This window comes from Rattus norvegicus, chromosome 12 (genome assembly GCF_021556685.1).
Source record: "Rattus norvegicus strain SHRSP/BbbUtx chromosome 12, alternate assembly SHRSP_T2T, whole genome shotgun sequence".
Taxonomy (NCBI): domain Eukaryota; kingdom Metazoa; phylum Chordata; class Mammalia; order Rodentia; family Muridae; genus Rattus; species Rattus norvegicus.
In genome coordinates this window covers 37137770-37153369 of record NC_141545.1, presented here as the reverse complement: position 1 = coordinate 37153369, position 15600 = coordinate 37137770, and the positions used below count along the sequence as shown (strand labels likewise).

General features: G+C 42.9%; 1 non-coding gene across 1 annotated transcript; it reads right to left on the bottom strand.

Annotated features, from left to right (window-relative positions):
* Positions 1-5174: 5174 nt before the first annotated feature.
* Positions 5175-5280, bottom strand: LOC148002309 (U6 spliceosomal RNA). Its single transcript, XR_015635007.1, has one exon. It is a non-coding gene; the product is annotated as a U6 spliceosomal RNA (small nuclear RNA).
* Between the last annotated feature and the right edge of the window lie 10320 nt (positions 5281-15600).

Here is a 15600-nt window from a genome sequence, read left to right as displayed (position 1 = left end):
GTGTCCTTCTCCCTCCACTGGGGGTCCTGCTTGGTTACAGGAGGTAACCTCTTCAGATTCTATATCCTCACTGTTAGACATTCTGGCTAAGATCAGCAACATTGATTCCTGAGAGCTTCCCCCATCCCAGATTTCTGGGACTTCCTAGAGATCTCCCCCAACCCTGACAACTGCAGGCTTCCATTCATTCTCCTGGCCCTCCGGGTCTCTCCCCACCATAGAACATACATGAACTTAGCAGATGTGCAGCTCTGTCTCCACGTAGGTTCCCCAACAACTGGACTGGAGGCTTTTCTTGAAACTATAGCCTGACTGTGGTGTGTGTTCCCTAACAGGGTTGTCTTGTCTGACCTCAGTGGGAGAGGATGCGCCTAACGTGGCAGAGACTTGATATGCCAGGGTCAGGAATATCCAAGGGGGCCCCACCATCTTAGATGAGAAGGGAGGAGGAGAGACTTTGTGATGTGGAGAGTGGGAACAGCATTTGGTAATGTAAATAAAGATATAAATATTTTAAAAAATTAAGTAAAAGCAAGCAAGCAAGAAAGACGAAGGAAAGAAGGAAAGAAAGAAAGAGTAAAAAGAAAACAATCTAACTTTCTGATCACAGTCAACCCTCACTTCTGCCAAGTGTCTTTTACTTGGTCCTTTTCATTAAAAAAAAAATCATTCTTTGGGGTCAACAATGACTCATCCAGTAAGGATGTTTGTTTGCTTCAAGCCTGAAGATAGCAAGTTGTCCTTTGGCCTCCACACAAAAGTGGCACACACACACACACACACACACACACACACACACACACACACACACACTTTTTTTTTAATTGAAAGAACTCATTTGGAAAACACAAATCCTAAAGGTCTTCTCGTGACTGATTTTCCATGTAAATCCTGAAGACCTAAGCGTGTTGCCCCAGCCCGTGAGACAATGGTTCAGTGATTCTGAGCTGTGTGAAGCTACATGGTACCATATGGCCGGCTTCAACCAGGCAAATAGTTCTTAATCCCTTTTGAGGCAATCGTTTGATGAATCAGAAGTGCCTGGATTCTTTCCTAAGACAACACGTGTTGGTGCCATTTCTGTAATCTCCAAAAGTCTGGGGGTGGGAGGGGTGTCTAAGGGAAGATAGGATCTGTGTCTGGCTAAGCTGAAGCAACAGGACCACAAACCACTCTCATCCATGTGAAAGGACTTAAAATGAGCTAAACATACAAAACAATGATTTTTTTCAACTTCTAAGTTAGATCAGTCTCTAAAAGTAGGGGAAGATTAATCAGTGCTTCTTAGATCCTAGTTTACTTCCCAGAGAACATTCTAGAGCACAGCTGAGGATGGAAAAAAAAAACTAAGCAGACTATAGCTGTTTCCAGAGTTGAGAAGCCACAGATAGAAATCTGAGGAGATCTGGGTATTGAATGTTCATGAGGCAGTGTACGGAAAAGGCATCTGTTCACAGGAAGAAAAGAGTAATTTAGGAGAGGCACACAGGATCTTCTCCCAGCCTGTAGCCGAGTGCTGAAATTACCATGTAGAACTGTAAGAATAACCCCCAAAATGAGAAAGTCTTCACATTGTACTTAGAAGTAGCTTTCTGTCCACCAACCCGAGTAGAGAAACTTCAGCTCTCATGATACCATATTGAAACTGAGAATAAGTTCATCTACAAAATGTCCTCACTGTGGAAGGGGCTTTGTGTGCACATATTGGAAAGATGGGAAATTTTATTTAATAACAATGGTTTAAAAAACAATCATGTATTATTAGGGAGGCCATTAGCCTATGGCCATTGCTTGAGTCTTTACTAACAAAACTTGAATGTGTGTGTGTGTGTGTGTGTGTGTGTGTGTGTGTGTGTGTGTGAAGGCTCAAGCAAACTTATAGTTTTTCAATTTTGTTTTTATTCTAGCCAATATATAACATTTGGACAAATTTATGGGGTTAACATGTGCTTATTGCAACAAGCACACCACATGCAATGAGGACAAAACTCAATGTAAATTTCACAACGGGGTTGTCAAGACTATCTCAGATAACAGAATCAGTGAGGAAGGCCATTGAAACAATAGTAATACATGCGCGTTTAAGAGGAGAAGATGGCAGGATTGCCATGTCCAGATATTTTATAAGATATGGTATGTGGTTTTAGAGATGAATATAGTAGCTGATGAAAATGGCACTGCTTCAGCTTCTCCACAGGATTTGTATTAGAATAAAGGATTAGTAGACTTTGATATAGCTCTCTCTTGAGAGGCTCTGCCAGAGCATGACAAATACAGAGGAGAACTCGAGCAGCCAACCATTGAATTGAGAATGGGGTCCTCATTGGAGGAGTTAGAGAAAGAATTGAAGGAGCTGTAGGGGTTTGCAATCCCATAAGAACAACAATAGCAACCAACCAGAGCTCCCAGAGGCTAAGCAGCCATCCAAAGAGTACACACGGACAGACCCAGGGCTCCAGCTGCATATGTAGCAGAGGATGGCCTTGTTGGGCACCAATGGATGGAGAAGCCGTTGGTCCTGCCAAGGCTGGATCCCCCAATATAGGGGAATGTCAGGATGAGGAGGTGGAAAGGGGTGGGTGGTTGAGGGGGACACCCTTATAGAAGGGGGAGGGGGATGAGATGGGAAACACGGAAAGGGGATAACATTTGAAATGTAAATAAAAAATATTCAATAAAAAAGATTATAGGCTTGAATGCACAGCAAAATAAGGTATTCAAAATGAAGAACAGCAAAGAAAAAAAGGCAGAAAAATAAAAGAAAATGTAGCAGAGAAGAAAATCTACAGCTTTAATCTCATTATCCAGTTCATGGTGGAAGGTTCCAGAAAGAAAGCGCTTCATTCAAGAGAATATCCAGAGGAATCTGGGTAAATACATAATACTTTTAGCACCCTTCTGGAGACGTGTCTTCAGAGTTGCACATAGATGGAGAGTAGGTTTTGTTGAGTTGGAAACCTTGCAAAGAACCATGGCTATCTCCAAGTCAAAAACAATACCCTGATATTTTTTCAGGCCTGGGGCTTCTTGTGGTAACACACTGGCTGCAGGGAGGAGAGGAAAAGGGGGATCTGGCCTGGAACAGTTTCTGTGGCATCTATCTATAGCACTTTATTTCCTAACCTTGATCAGTATGTGAGAAAGAATCTTCTCAGTCTCACCTGTCACGTGCTCACTAAACTCTGATGTTTGTAAGGCATCACACATATTATCACAGTGAAGGGACCCTCCCGCACTGTCTCAGTCCTCAGATTTGAATTTGTCCTGACTACTTCTTTTCCGTTAGCCAAGTAATAGGCCTTATGACCCGTTCAGCAAATGAGTTATGAAGAACGTTCTGGAGCTCGCTGAGATGTTTTTGGTTTTGAGTATATGAGCTTTGGGAAGAATACGTCCCTCAGTACCTTAGAACTGTGGCGGTAGCTAATAGATACTAAGCAACAAACTCAACAGCATAGGTCAGTAGCTCTGCTCCTCCTCCTTGGCAGCTAGAGATTCAACCACCATTGAAATGACGCAGTAACTATCCAAGCCAGGTTGTTTGGGATCAAGCATCTACTTCAGAGAAAACAATAGTCATCATTGTCCTTCAGCCTGGGAAAGCAACACTGCCCAAAACAGAGATTTGGGGAAAGCTGTGAAAATGTTCAAGAGCACACACGAGGCCATCATCATATTTGGGTGCGGAGCTCATTTTGATGGTGACTTTAGCATTTATTCAGATTCCTTGGATTGTCCAAAGAAAAGAAGCCCAGACATAGACTTCTGTGACCCAGACACAGACTTCTGTGACCCAGACACAGACTTCTGTGACCCAGACACAGACTGTTGTGGGAAGAAAAGAACTTTAAGAAAAACAGGGAACTATAAATACAGCAAAAGTGAAAGTTGCAAAGATGGTTGAATTATAGACAAGAAGTGACATCAGCTAACTGCTCAACCAATTAGGAGCTGCCCATGATTTTGCTGAGTCAGATACCACCAATGTGTATTCCACAGCCACTACATGAGAGAAAAACAGAGATCTCAGTAGAGAAGCATCAGACATCTTGATGATCCTTATTGACCTCGTATAAACCAAGAATAGACTTTTATGAACCTAGAATAGACTTGTGTACATAGAATAGACTTGTACAAGCCAAGAATATACACTTTTACAAACCCAGAATAGACTTGCATGAACCAATAGTAAATGCGTATCAACCAAGAAGAGGTTTATATGAACCAAGAATAGACTTGTTTGAGGTAGAAAAAAAAAACTAGAAACAAAAGAATTTTCTTTGTAAGTTTCCTCAGTCAGCCCATTCAGGGTTTAAGTTCCAAGGTTTGGAGGTGGGACAAGACAACCCAGCGTAGTGAAGCCACAATTAAGGTGCTGCTTGGGAGAAGGCACACAGCACACCCAGAACCTTCCAACCTATAGTCTCCAAACTGCAAAGAGAAGCGAGACACCCAACCAAGCTCGGTGTCGGATACTGTTTATCCATGAAGACGGACTTGACAGCTGATGCCCTCCCTTCGAGGCAAAACAGAGACCCGAATAGAGAGCAGAGTCTGCTCCTTGCTCGAAATGAGACTTTTGCCTGCCTGCTTTGTCAAAACTTCTTTTCACCATCATCGATTCTCTTTTTAGCTTAGTTTTTCTTTTTGACAGTTACATTTGCTTAAAGAAATGCAGTCGTTTCCACCTCTGATTCTCTCTCACCCCTTCCTACTCTTACCTGCTCTCTTCTTCTCAATAACTCCCCTGCTCTGTGTTCACGTCCTCTTTTTGTGTGTGACACACAGAGTTCAGTTAGAGTTGTTAACCTACACGTATGGATGGGAGGCTCTTTGCTCAATCGGGGGTGATATATCAATAGCTACTGAAGGAAACTCCACCCTCCAAAAATCCTTGGCTGCTGACAACACTTTACGGTCTACTCCCCTATCCATGTTGAAATGTTGATAGGCTTGACCACGTGCAGGACTGTACAATGCTGAAGTTTAAGACTGCAGCAACCCTGTAGTTTCCAGAAGACATCCTTCACCTCCCCATTTTTCCTTACATCATCCCTTTGCATCAGTTCTAGAATTAGCTCTTGCATCATCCCTCCCTTTCCATGATGTTCCATAATGTTCCATGATGCCTGAACACTCCATGGTGACCTAGACTGAGCACTTGGTCCAGTTATGAGAAGATAGACTGCTTTGTGAATTTGCATGCCATCCCTGCACGGGGCGATGCTAATCTCCTCTGTCTATTTCCCGATTTGGCACATTCACTGCTACCTCGAGCACCCATTTGCCTTTTATGGTAGTATTTGCATAACTATTATTTCACAGAGATTATTCAAGAGAGATCCATTGTAAAAAAAGAAAAAACTAGAGGAAGGATAAATGATAAAAAAAAAGAGAGAAAATTTCCTCAAACATTTTAAAGAGGTAAGTGATTAGCAGCTTTTCTTTTGCTTTGACTTTAGACATAGCGATTGGCCCCCAGATATTAATATTTTAAGTCAATTCATTCTTCAGCATGTATGCATAATAAGAGAGATGAAAAAACAATGACGATCTGGGGGAATGAATATCTGATTTTCCAGATAGAAGCTCACAGGAAGACATGGGAGTAGATCCATCCTGTTGTGGGAACAGAGAGAATGAGAAACTAAAGGATTTGTGTGAAATAAAGCCATTAGCTCCTGAGGATACGACACAGTCTAACAATACCTGGCTTGAAGCTGATGGCTGCTACACTCATCTTCAATTGGGAAGCTTGCTAATTTTTTTTTAAAAAGTAACAATTGTCTTTATTTATATGCACCACGTGTGTGCTTGTACCAGTGGAGATCAGAAAAGGACATTGATCTCCCAGAACCAGAGTTACAGGTTGTTGCAAGCCACCAGGTGGGTGCTGGGAATCAAACCTGGGTCCTCTGGAAGAGCAACGAGTGCTCTTAACCACTGAGTCAATTCTCCAACCCTGCCTATGCTAATATTATGATTCTTCATTTTGGATATTCAGGATTCAAAAGTACACTGTTCTTGAAAAAAATTAATTATTGCCACTAAATTAATGACAACCTCTTTTAAATAGAACACAATTGTTATAACCAGAATCAAAGAAAGAAAATAGATTAAGCTGTTTTTTTAATCCCTCAGTTGGCAGGTGAAATCTCACAATTATGAAATGCTTTGAAATCCCTCCTCAGTTGGCAGGCGGAAACTGGTAATTACGAAATGCTTTAATAAACCTTGTCAGCCTCTGTCTTCTTCTCTCAGCCAATTAGGAAAATATTTTGGTATCCACATCAATTCTGAAGTGGATTTGCTAGTGTTGCGATAAAAATATAAAACACACTGTGATGGTGTTTGTGGCTTGCTCTCTCTTATCTGTTATAGCTTTCTGATTTTTGTTAGTTGACCTCCTACTGAATAGCTTTCAGCCATGACTCTTCACAACTTTCCTTTAGTCCCATCTTGACAGGAAAGGCAAGAATTCTCTAAGGTGACTGATGGCCGTCACTCAGCGACCACATGGGTATTTGAGGACTGACTTTTCTCTCTCTTTCCCGGGGTTTCCAACTGGGAAATAAGACAATGAGTTCTGAGAATGAGTTCTGCCATGTTTCTAAGAACATGTGACTTTCCAGGCCTTGGTAAATGGAGACATCCCATCCTCCAGTTTTTATAACCCAGAAGAGGGATTGGCACAGGGCACACATACCATAGATAGCAATTCTAGAAGTTTCTCCCTATCTCATACCCGCTCCTTCTCACTTATTGAAGGATAACATTCTCCGTGTTAAAGATAACATTTTCCCTCTGGTATCAGGGGTCCCCATACCATTTGCCCTGTGTCACAATTATCAGACTGATCCTCTCCTGGTAGGCTGTGATGAGAGAAACATCTTTTTCTATCTGGACAAACACAGGCATTTTGTGGCACTCGGGGATTCCATTTTGGATGTTCTAAGTAGGCATCCCATTGCCGGCTACACTGCAGTCATGATCGAATCTCGAATGTTCTCACATGTTTAGCGATTTACTGAATCATTTAGAGAGACATCCTGACCATTGTATCTCCTAGGCAGGATTGAACTGGAATGGACCTTTCTTCCCCCAAGACATCGCACAACATGCTCTGTCTTGTGCAGTGCTGCCCCAGTATGCAATTACTCAGTAGGCAGCATCCCGAGGGATAAACACTCTGGTTAGGTGGCTTGAAGATGACTTGGATACCACCTCAGTGACTTTATTTGTTGCTTTGACTCAAAGAAGGAAGGGCTGATCTTAGCTCACTCTTTGAGGTTAGCGTCTGTCGCACTGGGGAGGGCTTGGTGATGGGAGCGTGAGGCAGGTGGTCACATGGTATTCGCAGTCAGGAAGCAGAGAGAGACGGATGCTGGTCCTCAGCTAACTGTCTCCTTTTTCATTCAGTCTGGGAATGCAGCTGATGGGATGGTGCTGCCCACATTCATGGTGTATCTTCCTACCTCAGTTACCCTAATATAGAAATCCCTTCTTAGTCACAGCCAGAGATTTGACACGCAGGTGAATTTAGATCTGACACAACAGATGAACTTATGAATTTTTCAAAAACGTGTAAGAGGATGGAAAGGGAAATTGAACTTTAACATGCAATAAATTGAAACCTACCCATTGACATTTTTTTATATTTCTATCTATTAATATAGAGACTGGGGTGTGCATTACTATTAACAAGACAAGCAACACTGAAAGCTTTTGAGGTTGTAGAGCACTGAGACTTATTGTTTTAGACACTTGTACCTTGTACGAGACTAAATTTGAAGGGCACTGATCATAACAAATATTCAGGATTTTTAAATTTTTATTCAGTTCAGTGATAAAATTTAGACCTCTCTGGATCCAAGAGTTTACTAGTGACTGATTGAGACATCTTTGTGCAGGGGTCTTGTCCACCCTGCTAAAACTTCAGTCCAAGTGTCTAGTTGTGGTTAAAGAGTATGATAGTCAAGTGCGAAAGCCTTGCCTTGGTGTGGTCGCTTTGCACCCTCCCCCTCCTCCTCTTCCTCCTCCTCCTCTTCCTCCTCCTCTTCCTCCTCCTCTTCCTCCTCCTCTTTCTCCTCTTCCTCTTCTTCCTCTTCCTCCTCCTCTTCCTCCTCCTCTTCCTCCTCTTTCTCCTCTTCCTCTTCTTCCTCTTCCTCCTTCTCCTCCTCCTCTTCCTCCTCTTTCTCCTCTTCCTCCTCTTTCTCCTCCTCCTCTTCCTCCTCTTCTTCCTCCTCCTCCTTCTCCTCTTCCTCCTCTTCCTCCTCTCCCTCCTCTTCCTCCTCTTCCTCTTCTTCCTCTTCCTCCTTCTCCTCCTCCTCCTCTTCCTCTTCTCCCTCCTCTCCTCTCTTCCTCATCAGTGAAAGTCAGAAAAGTCCAGGCTCTTGAAAGTAGATCTAAGTGTGTGCATTCAGACATTTTAGGTCTCTCTACTTCTATCCTGCCCCACTCAGTTTAAACAAATTGGAACTTTGATTGGTGTCCTTTGTAAAAAGAAGGACATGCCTCCCTACTAGCCCTTCCACATTGTGCTTCAGGACCACTGGTTTTTGGGTATTTTTTTTTGGATTATTTCTCGGTGGGATTGCTCATGACCCTTTTTTTTTTTACATTAGGCTGAGGGTTCAGTGCTGCACAGAAGTCCAGGGTTGTCCCAAACTCCCAGGAATAAGGGTTGGCAAGGTGTTAGGTGGGAGGACCAGGGATGAGAAATAAAGAAGCAATAGCAACTAAGTGGAAGCAGGAGGTCTTGCATAAGCTGATGACTTATGGTAAGCAAGTTTTTGAGGAGTATAGCATCCTATGTACTATTAACAGAGTGGAAGTAACCAAGGATAGCAGAGATCTAAAGCAGACAATGCTGGTAAAAGAGAGCACAGGATAGCTCACACCTCTGCCTTAGGACAGATAACCACAGCCCAAGGGGAAGAAAGGTCCCCAAAAGCCACATCCTTGACTCTTCCAAGGCACTGACTCCAGCCTTGCTAATTGTGTTTCTGGACAACAATGCAGAACTAAAGTCCCCCTTTGTTCTTTTATCAGGGCCTCTGAGAAAGTGTTGGGTTGGTCTGGTTCCCCCACACAGGATGGGTGTGAAAGGTACATAAGGAATTTCCAATTAGCAAGAAATCCTGGGCCTGCTACACTGCCCCTCTGAGCTGGCAGTTCTGTTGATGAAGCGGCCTTGTTAGCACTCTTGGCAGTGCTAAGGAATGGGCATTCCATCTCCCATTGCTGTGCCAACTTAACTATTATGAGAAACATCTGTTGCTGATCGTGGCACTGTTGATAGAGCCATGATTGATTCGTTTCTATTAATTCCATCCAAAGCTCATGGAATCTGGCTTTCCCAGTGGAAGAGGGAACCCGCATGAGAATGTTGCTCTTAAATTTAACAAAAACAAAAGGACAAAACGGAAAGCAAGCTGACTGGTTGGCATAGCCACAATGGTTTGTGAAATAGGAGAGCTATCTCAGTGCAAAGCGATGAACTGAATTGCAAAGTGGTAAGTCTGGCTTCAAGGAAGCAAAGCGCAACCTCACCCAGAGTTCTACAGGACAAGAAGACAGCCACAAAGTTTGGTAAGGGCTGGAGGGATGGCTCAGGGGTTAGAGACACATGCTACTCTTGTGGAGGACCTGAGTTCAGTTCCCTGCAGCCACATTGGGCTGTGCAGCCAAAAATGATTTTGAATTTCTGATCCTGCTGCCCCTCAAGTACTAGAATGAGCCACCATACCAGGCTTTGTGATTCAAGGTTGGATGTTCTAGTCTAATCAGACTGCCCTACCCTTGGGGAAAGGTCTTATTGCCCACTGGCTCTTAATAAATTATATCATCCAGGAAAATCCCTGGTCTTGTAGGATAAAACAGAACTGACTGTAGCCAGTCGTTGACTGACATTTGGGCTCCTCATCTTGGACACATTCTCTTCTAGGACATGTCATTCTACAGCGAGTCACTATTAAACTTGACATCCAATTACAGTTGCTATTGGTTACAAACACAATTTTCCAATAATTAACTGCCAAATTGCCACTAACCAATCTAGTTAAATAACACAAATTTCATCTCATTATGGATAACCATGACCTATGAAGGACAATGAGGGTATTTTCAATAAGTTTTCATGTTTTTCTCCTGTGGGGCAGGCAACAAGTTCTTCCAATAGATGAAATCCTTTGGAGTGAGAAGGAAGAAGCTGTCTGTTTATCACACCTACCTAAATTGTTAGTTCAAGTCCATTTTTTTCCTTATTAGAAATATATTAAGGGTCCCACTCTGGTTTCTGCAAAACTATGGCCGTTTTGCCAAATTTATGACTGGTAGGATAGTTTTGAACATGCAGGTGACAGGGGTGTTTTGTATGCTTGTTTTGTTTGATATTCTGACAAGTTTGGTTTGTTTTAGAGTGGGCATATATTTAATTTTTTGGGCAGACCTAAGGGTGTCATGGGTTAGACAGGAGGTTTCAGCAGGATGAGAATCTGATATGAACTAAGGTTTTAGATACATCTATGACTGATTCCCTGGTTAGTTTTATGTCAGCCTGACACAAGCTAGAGTTCTCTGAGAGGAGGGAACATCAATCAAGAAAACGCCTCCATAAGATTGTCCTTAGTAAAGCCTGTGGATCATTTTGCTGAGTAGTGGGAGAGCCTAGACTTATGGGTGGGGGACATCCCTGGGCTGGTGGTTCTGGAGTCTATAAGAAAACAGGCTGAGCAAGTCACATGGAGCAAGCCAGGAGGCAGCACCCCTCCATGGCCTCTGCATCAGCTCCTAACCCCAGGTTCTGCCCCTGCTTGAGTTCTTGCTTTGGCTCCCCTGAAGGGATTGCACCCCAAAATATATAAGCCAAATAAACCCTTTCTATTCTAAGTTGCTTTTGGTCGCAGGGTTTCACCAATAATGACTTTAAATAAGGCAGCTGGGAACCTTCTTCATATGTCAAATGTGTCTGTCATTGCCTGATAAAAATGCAGGACCTTTTGCCTTAGGTTAAGAGAAAGCATTGGTAAGATTTTTTAAAAAATTGTATCTGTGTCTGTGTGTCTGTCTGTGCTCATGAGCACAGAGACTGCAGAGGCCATAAAAAAGCAACAGAGCCCATGTAACTGATGTTGGAGGCAGCTGTGAACCACCATGTGGGCGCAGGGAACTGAACTCGGATACTTGGGAGAGCATCTGGTGCTTTTCTGAAAACTGAGCCATCCTGCAGCCCAGGAAGAGAAAATATTTTAAAAGCAAAGTACTGAGTTTGGTGTGGTGGTGGCTCACACCTTTGATTCTAGCCTCAGGAGGCCGAGTCATAGAGATCTCTATGAGAGCTAAGGCGACATAGAAAAGCCCTGGTTTAACCTACTCCCTACCCACGAAAAAAAGAAAGAAAAAATGAAAGAAGGAAGGAAGGGAGAAAGAGAAAGAGACAGAGCGAGAGAGAGAGCGAGTGAGCAAGAGCGAGCGAGCGAGCGAGCGAGAGAGAGAGAGAGAGAGAGAGAGAGGTGAACTATCCACCATTAGGAACGATGCAGAGAACCTGTCCTCTACAGTACACCCAGAAATAGTGCACACATGCACGCATTTATGCACTTATGTATTTGTTATTAATGTTGGGTTTTACCTCCACAGTCACAAAAGAATATCTATCAAACAGAATTTTCTAACTAGATTTGTCTCACTGGTCTTACCCACTTCACTCAAAATCAACATTGGAATCAATACCTAAGGGGAGCTCGGAGTGGTTAAAAAATGGGGTCGTTGACAAGGTTCCTTCAAAGACACGTTCTCAAATGATTTCCTGGAAGCCCAAGGAATAGCCTTAGTGTAAAAATATTTAAGTAATAACATTGCCTGGATTCCATAAGAAAAAGGGGGGCATGAGTCCCTCCTTCCTGCTCAGTTAGGAGCAAAATCACTTGCAAAGAATAATTATTTTAAGAAAGACGTGGAACAGGTACTCATGGGATGCCAGGCTCAGTGATTCATGCTGTTCATTGCATAAATCAGATAAGGGAGGGGTGGCATTTGATCCTCAGACTCGTGTATCAAAAACAAAACAAAACAAACAAAAAGACGACTATGTATAAGAAAGAATTTATTCTGGGGTCAGCCATGGTCTGGCAACACACACTCAAGTTACCCCAAATTCCGTGTTCTGATATAGTAACAGTTTGGTGGCATTTTTATAGGAACAGAATGAAATAAAGTCATAAACTAAGGAGCTTTTCAAATAAACTGGTGGAAGCATTTCCTAGGCAGATACAGTAGGGCATCTGATCTCTACGCCTTGGATGCTGTCTGGAAACAATGGTTTGTTAATAATTCGGAAAGGCTTTAGCAGTTAGTCATAAGATGTTCGTTCAAACACGGAGGAGAGGCACCGAGTGTCTCTTTAGGAGGCTGAAAAGAATTTGGGATAAAATGTAACTAGGCTCAAAAAATTCAGGATAAAGTGTAATTAGGCTCTGGATGGGTAACATTCTAACCTCCCCCACCCCAATCTTTAAAGTTCTAATCGGCTAGTTAGTCCTTCATAGGGAGGTGCAACTTCTGTCTGGGAGATTGTCTTCACACCCTGAATGTAGCTCATTTTAAAAAATGTCTTATTTTAATTTCATGTGTTTTATTTTACTTTATTTTATTTCATAGTAACCTACATGTATATACATGCACCGTGCATGTATGTGCTTGGTACCCACAGAGTCAGAGGAGGGCATTCGATCCCCTAGAACTGGAGTTATAGATGGTTCTGAGCTGCCATGTGGATGCTGGGAACTGAACCTGGGTCCTTAGCAAGAGCAGTAAGTACACTTAACTGCTGAGCCATCGCTCCAGGCCCTGAATGTAGGTCATTTTTTTTTTTTTTTGAGCTGAGGACCGAACCCAGGGCCTTGCACTTACTAGGCAAGGCACTCTACCACTGAGCTAAATCCCCAACCCAAGGTCATTTTTAATGATTAATATTTCCACCGAAAATGCTCACAGGTAGAGCCACACAGCACACCTAGACCATCTCCGTGAAGACTCGAGTTATTCATTTGGGGGGTCACGATTAACACACCCCAACATCTATTGAAATATTTCCATAGCCCAGCCTCCCATCTTCATCACGAAAGGATTAGAAGATCAACTTTAGGGCCAAGAAGATTTTCGTGCTTGCTGTATTGCTGTATCGCAGAGACTCCCGTTCTAAAAACCTGTTATCAGCTGCCTAGATGACATTTAACGGTCTTGCGTCTTGCGGTGGCATTTCCCTGTGAGTGTGAAAAGCGGTGGGCGGGTTATTAGCATCCGGAGAACAATAGGACAAGTGGACTGGAAATGCCAATCTCAGGGAAAGGTCAGATATCAAACCAGGCTGAGAATCTTCTCAGGACCCAGAGGAGAGGAGCATTTTGGAGCTCACACTTCCTACACTAATTAGACAGACCATTTGCCATGCATTTTCATTCAGTGGCATTAGGGTGAATGACATATTTGTTTTGCATTTTCTTAGTTTAACATAGTGAAATAAATGGCCCACAAACAAGAATATATATATATATATATATATATATATATATATATATATATCAAAAGGATTATAAATATGCAAACAATACAGTATCAGAGCATGTGTTTTAAAGAGAATTTACTGCATTTTCTTGATGGGAGTGTTGCATGGCTTTTATAGGTATTCTGATTTAAGAAACAATCAAGATTTGGTTGCCTTTGATTCTGTAGCCAAGTCTTTGATCACAATGTCAGGGGCACAGGAAAGAAGGAACCCCATAGACTCTGATTCTGGCTAGGTGATGGGTTCTTTCCCCGCACCAGCTAAAAAGTTAAAAGGCAGGGAAACAACCCTGGGTCAAATGGAGCAAAATTCATTGGCAACATCATAGGTGGCTCTGGTAGAGAAGGCAGACGTAGATCTGGGCAGCTCCAAGGGTCACTGGATTTTAATTTGGGCTCAAGGGACCCCTTTCTTTTCCTATCTTGGTCCTAATGGGTTTACATACCTTTTCTGGCATGGGGACTGGGTCTCTGTTTCTGTACCCAGCCACAGAAATGAGTTACTACTGGTCTACCTGCCCTTTCATATGAAAACAGTAGCAGATAAAATGGGGTCCCGTGCTTGAGTGCAGAAACAGTCATCCTTTTGAGTTAAGGGTAGACCTACTTCTTTTTGTGTTGAAAGAGAAGCACACTGCAGGCGAGGGGAAATGACCTACTTTTGGAGGAAATGGGAACTCACCTCCAGATTCAGACACCTCAGACAGGAAGTGACTGTGTTCCCTTGCTCACAGCCTAGGTGCTCATGGGCACAACTCCATGAAGCTGTGAGGTCATCCCTGACACTATTGTTGTGCCTCCTTGAACCATATGATTAATTCAATCACCATATCCGGTATCCACTAGAACACATAAACCCATGACACCATCAGCATCCGGGCAGGCAGCATGCTTGCTCTGCTTTACACACGTTGTTCATTCTATGTTGACAGCATTTCTGAGACCCCCGAAGGCATGATCTGGGTTCCATGCCTGGGGCCAGCAGATAAGGGAAGGGATTTAGAAAGGTTGGATGGGTTTCTAGAGAAATATACATGGCGGTCACATGGAGACTTGGTCCGTATCTCATTAATGATAACTACATCAATAAGTCTAATAAGTCTGCTTCTGTGATAGAGGCTGGGAGTCTAGGTAGCTGCATACCTGGGAAGAAAGGAATAGGAAGAGGTTAGCCTGATCTAGTGGACATCTTTGCTAAACATTGGTTCTCTGAATTTAGTTTTTATATGTCTTAATTAAGTTCCATTATCAATACTACATTTCATGCTGTAGGAATGGAGCTCTTGATACCAACTCCATGCTATTGTCATGCTTCTTGATTAACCCATGACAGTGAAGTTTTAGCTTCCAGCTGTAATAAAACACACAAGGATTCAGCTCTTAGAGTTTAGGAGAACAAAATTCCTCCTACCCACATGAAAGTAGCAGGCTTTAAATGGACGGAGGAAGCAAGAAAAGAGTGGGGAGGGAGGATAAAAATAATTGCGCCAGGCATGACTGTGCATGCTTACAACCCCAGCACCCGGGAGGCTAAGGCAGGAGGGCCGCTGTGAGTTTCAGGTGAGCCTTCTCCCAGTGCACATACTGAGGTACTTTCTGGAAAACAAAATAATGCAAATGAAATACAATAAAATAAAACCCTTTAACTTACTGTTTTGTTGCCTGGGATTACCCAATGCCCATGGTTCTCCAAGACCTGGGTGCTCTGAACCCCTCCCTACAATCTATATCAAATCCATACCATACATCAGTCTCTTCCTGAAATGGCATAAAGCACAGGAAGAAGACTCCCACATGCTCACAGGGCACACCATAGCTTCTAAAAATCACATTTCTTGAGTGGATTATATTCCACATGGCAATAACCTGCCTGCTCAATCTCCAGGTCTTCACAAGCTACCCCACCTTATGATTAATGATTGTAGAAAACACTGGTAATATTCACATTCTGTGTGTGCCTTCAACCCAGCAGGGAAATCTGAAAGAGCTTGTGTGGTTTCACTCACCCAGCGAGCGAGAGAACTCTCGCACATC